Source organism: Filicampus tigris, chromosome 3 (genome assembly GCF_054856515.1).
Source record: "Filicampus tigris isolate MCC_2025a chromosome 3, RoL_Ftig_1.0, whole genome shotgun sequence".
Lineage (NCBI taxonomy): Eukaryota > Metazoa > Chordata > Actinopteri > Syngnathiformes > Syngnathidae > Filicampus > Filicampus tigris.
The window spans coordinates 20281047-20289107 of NC_141219.1; the positions used below are offsets into that span (position 1 = coordinate 20281047).

An 8061-nucleotide genomic window follows, 5' to 3' on the forward strand; every position below is an offset into this window, starting at 1 on the left:
TGCAAATTCCCTTCATCCCTGAGGGTTTGTGTTGGGGTGTGTGTGTGTGCGTGTGTGTGTGTGTGTAGGTGTGCGAGGGTGTGGCCCAGCATGCGTGTCTGGGAAGATGTGATTTCACAATGACAAAGCACTGTAATAGTAGGCTAGGCTTTAGCCATGAAGGACTAGGAATAATCCATCGGTTAACCAACAAAGCTCCCAAAACACCCACACGCTAACGATTCTAAAGGCTTCACAGTGGGTGAGAGTGGAAGGAATAGAGACAGACTTAAAGAAAATGAAGTTGTTTTTTTCCCAAACAATGAAATTGGAGGGCCATGTAGCTTTCATATTAACAGTGCTCGTAATCCTTCTCCTTAACATGTGATAGTCTTTGATTGAGTGATTGCAAGTTTGCTCGGCGTGTTCCTTCTTGCACCAACGTTTATACCTTTCCACTAGGGGTGGGCGATCCGGCAAAAATATCAGATCACGATTTTTAAAAAATAAAATCACGATCACGATTTTATCATGATTCTTTTTTTTACATTGTCTTTTTACTACTAATTTGCACATTTCTGACCATTTTCCTCATGTTAAACAAAACAAAACATTTAAAATGTGTATGAAACTCTAAAAGAAAAAAAAATACATTTTAAGTCAGCTAAGCTTTCTGAACAGGTTTTGATTTGAATAGTGACATTTTTATCAAGATGTGCAGTGAGTGTAAACATCAAAGGTAACATAATGTAAGCATAAAAACACAGCTCGTAACGCAGACTTTGAAGAGTCTTTTAAAGCCCTCGTTTTCCACAGTTTAATGGGAATCATGTCTTCAGCTAGGTAATAAGTCACTGCCTCAGTTATTTCGTTACACTGCTTGCTTGTTTCTTTCTTATGGAGTGCTCTTGTTAAATGACTTTGTTACCGCGGGTTGCGTTAGCTTGGAGCTAGCGGCTGCCTCCGGCTACCAATGGTCTGATCTCCGTTTGCTTTGGCTGTCGGCGCTGACGTCCGAATCGAAATTCTGCAAACTTTGCAAACAACTGGTTTGCGCTTTCTCGTCTGAGGAAAAGCCAAACCAAATCGACACTGTGGATGTGGAGTTTCTTTTCGGGACCAACTCTGCTTCGTGGTGACGTTCCGCTATAGCTTCCCGCTATACAAAAAAACAGGGAGGCGGGGAGTGTCACATACGGTGCACTGTGCGTGCTGTCATTGGTTGGTCGGGTATACGCGTCAGCGGCTTTGCGCCGCCATCGAGCTAAACTGTATAGAATGTGCCATGTAGACGATCAAACGATCTTCCAGCTTTACGAGATCGTGAACACGTTGAATCGCTTAACGATCTAATATCGTCATATCGCCCACCCCTACTTTCCACCCTAAAATACACTCATTCCCAGCAAATGAAATCTTGGTTATAAACGCCTTTGCACACTGGTGCTGGAGTCACGTCTCTGCATCTTAAAGAACCATCTTGGACAGATTGGCATCTTACTTTCTTCTGCTGATGCTTTATCTGGAGCTCTCACACTGGTCCATCTGCGGCAGGATTGACGCCATGCATGGTAATGCTGGATGACAGTCAGTACATTTCCAAATGTGTTGACACATCTTCCCTCTGCATGTTAATGGATGATTTGGTCCTATTGATAGGAAATTTCAACAGAATACATTTCTGCAAAATGAAATTTGAGTCAATCTTTAAAGGTAGTTGATAAAAAATACAGCCTGTGAATGGAGTGTGCCAAGTTTGATTCCCCTGAGCAGCTTAGTATACTGATGCAATTTGGACGTAGTTCTGATCTTGCCAGTGATCAGCAAATGCGTTTCTGGTTACATTTTTGCTCCATTCACAACAACGGCAAAGGAAAAAACAGAAAAAAACGGAGTGTTTCCACTGCCAGAAAAATGAGTTCCGTATTTTCCGGACTGTAACTATACCATGCGGCTTATATAAAGGTGTGGCTATTCTGTGGATTTTTCTTCCACCACTAGGGCCGCTCTAACCAGAATAAGAATATAAACTATGAAAAAATCAATGCAAAGAAGAATACCCTACTTTTCCTTTAGCAGATAGAACACGGATGAGAAATTATTATTATTATATAATATATATTAGGGCTGTCAAAATGAAAGCATTAACTTTGGAGACTAATTTAAATTTCATAACACATAAAAAACTCAGTTACTCAGTTTTATTTACTTCCTGTGGCAGCTGACCTCCGCTCACTGTGCAGCCAAACTTACAGGAGAGTCACTGTCGCTAAAACTGACTTTTACGTAGTTTAACTTGAAAAAAGTTGCTTGACGGCTCATTGGAGAAATCCAAAATGCAAAAATGATTGATTCAAGATATGATTCATCGATTCAACACAATTGAAGCCATTTTTAATGATAGATTGATAGATTCATTTTGCTTCTAACGATGCCCTCAATTACAACTGGGATGTTCACTTTTTACGCTTTTGTCCAATAAGCTTGGGCCATCTGACCCTTTATGCTAAAGCTAAAGTAAGTAGAAAATAAAAGAACATGCATATCACATTTATGCTCTGAATTGTTCGCAATTTGTTTCCGGTGCATTCCTGAAATTGGGCAAGAATCCTCCATGTAATATTAATCTCTGCACCTCATCATAGTATACAATGCATTATATCATTTTCTTTATCCCACCTCAGTAAGACTAATATCCTGATAAAATGCAGGTACAGGCAAAGGCATGAAAGCAACGTTCATGTTATTTTCTACAGGTTATCTGGGAGCATTGCTTGCAGGGGGAGTCATAAACATTACGTTATATAATAAAGCAATGAATTCAAATAGCTTTGTTGTGCCCCTCCACTGTGTTGCTTTTTTTGCAAGAAAGCGGCTGATTGCAGAGCCCGGCTGAGCTTCAATACATTGAACGAATTATATAAAGTCCCTGGATGTGCTGTGTTGCTTTACTCCATTCGGCTCTTTTGCATATAAGCTCATCCACATTGGAAATGTTTGCACACGCACTTGGATCCACGTCTGTACCGCCATTCCCTTGAATAGAAACAAATTGTCTCTTAATAGGTCTCTTTTCAAAGCCGTAGCTTTTTCCAGCTGACAACACGTGTTTGCCCGGCACGTGGAGGCATTCTTGTGAACTTTTTTTTTTTCTTTTTTTTTCCCATGTCAAAAATTTGGCTTGCTGCTGCCTGTCATTTAATTATCCCTTCAAATGAACCAATGCTTGGACACTGTCAGGCTTTAATGCATCGGAGCGAGCACATGTATTTGCTCTCTAAGCACCTCTCCGTGAGAGAGTGTGTGTAATTGCCGGTCTCACCCCCCGGGCTTTTAAGAAAAGAGGACAGGAAGAAGTACTGATAGATAGCTATTAGTCTAATAACCATTCTTACTTTCTAAAGTGGGATGATGGTGAAAGTTAATCAAGAGAAATGGACCAGATGACTCCCAGTGTGTTAGCATGTTATATGTTTGGCATGTACTGAGGTTCTGCGATTGGCTGGCAATCAATTGCCCCCAGTCGGTTGGGATCGGCTCCAGCTCACCAGTGACCCTAAAAAAGACAAGTTCTGAGGGGAAAAATGAATGGATGCAATGGTTTGTATGTGGTGTGGATTTCCTTGTTGCAACATCAGCAGTTGAATTTTCCATCTTGAGTATCCAGATGAATGAGCAAGCTATTTAAAGGGGGAGTTTGTCGTATTTGTAAAAGAAAAAAGTCACTCTGACTTAATAGTAGTACATGAAATGTGAAATAAAAAAAGTTGTCCCTCTAATTTGATACGTAGTGGATCCTCGCTCTCGACGAAGATCAAAAATCCAAGATTCATGGATCCTTGTGATTGGTATGAAAGCAACCCCTCCCCCCAAAAAAGCAAATAAGTGGGCTATTGGGTAAAAAAAAAAAAAAAAAATGCATAATGAGTGCTAGGTTCCGCACAAAATCCACAAATAGGTGATTACACAAAGGTTGAACCGTGACTGCGCGGTGGTCCACTGTCCCAAGAAAGCACGGCTGATGAGGAAAAATAACCAATCAGCCATAACTTTGAGTTTTCAGTCATTCGTCACACACTCGCAGGCACACCCCCACACACTGACCTATTACCACCTTACCGCAGAGAAGCAACTTATTCATAATGGAGTCTTACTATAAGATATATATTATCAGTCTGAAGTTTTATATTTTGCAAGTGCACAACAAATGATTGACACCCTCTCTTATTGGTTGTTTTTCCTCAGCGCAGTTGTTTCTCGTGTATCAAATTACCGGTACAGACCTAAGATGGGGCCAGAGATGACAGATCTTTTTCACAAATGATATTTTTTTAAACTGCAAACGTACTTCAAGAGATGCGTGTGCGCTTACTGCTTAACATCTGTTGGAAACATATAATCCCTTTGCCGTGGCATTCTATGTAATTATATCATCACGTAATCTTTTGTTTTACAGTGAGGATAAGAAAGCAGGCCGTGTTCATTTCTCTCGGATATTCTCTTATCACTTTTCTGACCAAGACAAGATATCTGTGGTTGGGTGTGCCAGTTGCATGAGGCAGATGATAACTGAGATATGACCTCGCCTAAGGAGAAATAGACAGATACAGTCGCACAGCCATCGGGTTGTATTTCAACTGTATCCTTGCATGCAAGTTTTGATTAAAACTCATTCAGTACCCGACTTTTTAAGACCCTTTGTAAAATAACATATAAATATGTCATTGGGATAGAATGAGTTAAACCGTGTCCTCTTATTTTCTAAATACTTCTGCTGTCGCTCGTCCAGTAAAGGTTGACGTTTTTCGCTTGACAACATGCACTTGAGTTACTCCATGAGATGTACAAGAAACGCACACATGCACACAGACACCGAGTCCACGCCCATGTCCGAATGACAACAAACGTATGCCTTTTTTCGGGCAAGGACAATCTGTGCTGATAATGAGACCAAGTGTGGCCAGGCGGCTGGACAAACGAATGAAACGGCTACAGAATCACTGGCTGTGTTTGATTCGCCTTCACTAATTGAAAGAGACCATCTGATAAATTGAGAGGATGGGATGTACACCAGAATAGCAAGAGGCACCTCTTTGTTGTTCCCCATTGCCAAGCAAATCACACCCCAGCCTGTGTTGGAACACCCAGAGGGGAGCGTGTTTCCTGTGTGTGTGCGTGTGCATGTATGTGTGTGTGTGTCAGAGAGAGAGAGAGAGAGAGAGAGAGAGAGCTGGGTTGCTCAGATGTGTGCACAAGCGGCCCCCCTGAAAGCAAATGAAGGAGCACTTGTGTCAGCATTTGAGCGGGAGCGATGAGCCAAAAGCTACAACGCCACCCTTTTCTTTCGGTGCAGATTAGTCTCGAGAGCACACCCCTTTCTTTTTCCGCGTATTTGACTTAACACACACAGCTCTTGCGATAGTGGATGTGATACAATAGGAAAGGTGGGGAAAAGGGGCCAAGAACATTTTAAGCCACAAAGTGACTCTAGAAAGTTGTATTTTTCATTTAGGTGGTGGGGCCCAAAGTTATAATTTTTTTTCCCGTGCCCCCAAATCTGGATATAAGCACTGAAAACATTGCAACAAGTTGTATTTTTAATACCCCTCCCAAAAATGAGTGAAAATACATATTTCCTTTTTGTGCATTGGAAATTTGCAAACAGCAGCAACCAAAATCAATTTCCATGCATGCAAGATCCAATGGAATACATGTGAAATAAATGACTATGACGACGGTCATACAGTTAAAGTTCCTGCAAAGTGAAAATAAATATCTTGTAATTTGACACACCACAGGGAAGAGTGTTGTTTACAACCCTGCCAAGTTTGAATGATTAAAACAGTCGCCAAGTATAAAATAAAATGAGGCTTCAAAGTCATGAAAAATCAAGCCGTTGGCTCTGCTCTGTGTCGGCTTCGACACAGCAATCCGACATCGGCCGCCGTGGCCAACTGTTGCATCGACCTAGAAGTCGGCAAGTCGGACCAGAAAATGCCGGAAGAACACAATGCAAGCGACGGAGACACCAACTACTCTGGGCCTTCTGCGCATGCGTGAAAACTCAGAAGTAGTAACGGCCGATGTCGGAATGGTGTGTAGATGACTTTAAGACAACATGATTGGTCCGCATTCACTAATGGATGACGTAAATTGCATGTATGGGAGTAGTTTGGCAACTGGGGAGAAACGAGTCCTCAAATTAATGATACAGGATTTTTTTCCTGCCTCTTGTCCCAACAGCATCATTCAGACAGACATGTCAAGGAATCTGCAAACGTACTCAATGAACACGTCACCTTCGAAATAAAGCTTTCCAAATAATACATTGAGTCATTGATGCAAATGCAAGTTGGCCAAGTTGAGGCATAACGGCTAACTTGACTTCCGTTTTTGACGTTTCGGCTTGCCTTATCGCTAGGGATGTCCCGATCGGCCCCGATTTCCAATCATGTGATTTTCAGATGATCCGGTATCAAGTGAAAAAGATCGGGTTTTTTATTTAAATTTCATAGTTATAAAATAATCCAAATGTGCAAATATCTTGCCAAATAGAACATCAGTATCTTAGCTTTATATTACATGACATTAGTTTTGGGGGTTTTTTCATTGTGATATAATGAGTGTGATACGCACCCACACCACACCACACGTCTCCACGTTGCGCGCTACACCAATTGCCTAAAGATGCCACAAGATGGTGGCAAAACACTATTTAGGTGTAAATGAAGCACTTCACCACAACAACAGTTGTGGAGTTGTTGTTTTTCAGCAAACAACGGAAGATGTGTTGCAGAAATCTGCAGATGAATTTACCAATGCCGAACTGCGAATATGTGGGGGTCACTGTATACAATATTGCTAATATATGCTCATTTACCCCAACAGGCTGTTGGCTGCCATAAGGACATGACTCAACTGACAACTACCTTCTTTGTTGTGTGAAGTTGTAAAAAGTAAGCTGGACCCCATTTTATTTTTTTCACACAAATGGCTCTTTGCTAATGCTATACCATTTGCATAAACAGATGTGTTGTCATAATCAATAGCAGAGCTGGGCATTCCGTCTATGTGACGGACGGGTCCAACTCGAAAACCCGTGTATTTAATCCGTCTTTCGTCCGTGGTCCGTCGGTAGTCCGTCTTTAGTCTATTTTTTGCGGTGAGGCTTCGATGGCTGTGGCGAACAAGGCGAGTAACAATAGTGAGTTGTTGTTGCTTGGGGGACAGATTTGAGTGAGGGACCAGGCTGTGAACAGGCTTCCATGGCACAGGGAGTCAGTGTGAGTCACTCTTTCTGTTCAAATATCGGCCAGCGGGGATGGGGGTGGTGCTATTGGATGTTTGCAGTCAAAATCGCTGACGGAAGCCCGTTTAAAATCAGAGGCGGACCGGCCTATAGGCGGATGCTATTTTCCCCCAGGGTACCCACACTGCAGACGGATGACAAATAACGGACGCTCAATTTTTAGTAAAACGCCCAACTCTGATCAATAGCAGCCCTCTGTCTTTTATCTGCTGTGATTTAAAAGAACAAGAATTCAAATACAAAGTGGACTCGCTTGCTATTTCTATTATAGTATATTTTAGAGCAGGGGTGTCAAACTCATTTTTGTCGCGGGCCACATCATAGTTTTGGTGTCCCTCGGAGGGCCGTTACGACAACAATGTCAACCCGTGTAAATGTATGATCGCCGTATATCAACACATATACCGTATTTTCCGGGATATAAGCTGCACCCACTCTATTTTTTAGAAATTTTTGGGGAAAACCATATATAAGCCGCACCTTTATATAAGAAGCACCAATATATGTTGAAAACGTTTATATTTACTGCATTTACAGAACAATTATGAACTGTAAATGTACATGTATGTACCTGAGCACATTCTTTCCTAACAGTGCCTTTTAACACTGCAGCAATGTTGCTGATTAAAACGGAACAGAACCAAGAGAAAATAAACACTGCCGACTGCCTCTCCAGTTTGTCAGCTAATGTCCACCAGACAGACATAGTTTATGTTGCGTCGTTACACTTTTGACATTTAATACTTATCCATCAGCAGAATTTGGTGAAGTAT

General features: G+C 41.6%; 1 long non-coding RNA gene across 1 annotated transcript in view; it reads left to right on the plus strand.

Annotated features, from left to right (window-relative positions):
* The window catches only part of LOC147150216 (uncharacterized), a 94377-nt gene that overhangs the window by 35013 nt on the left and 51303 nt on the right, over window positions 1-8061 (plus strand). The window lies entirely within an intron of this gene.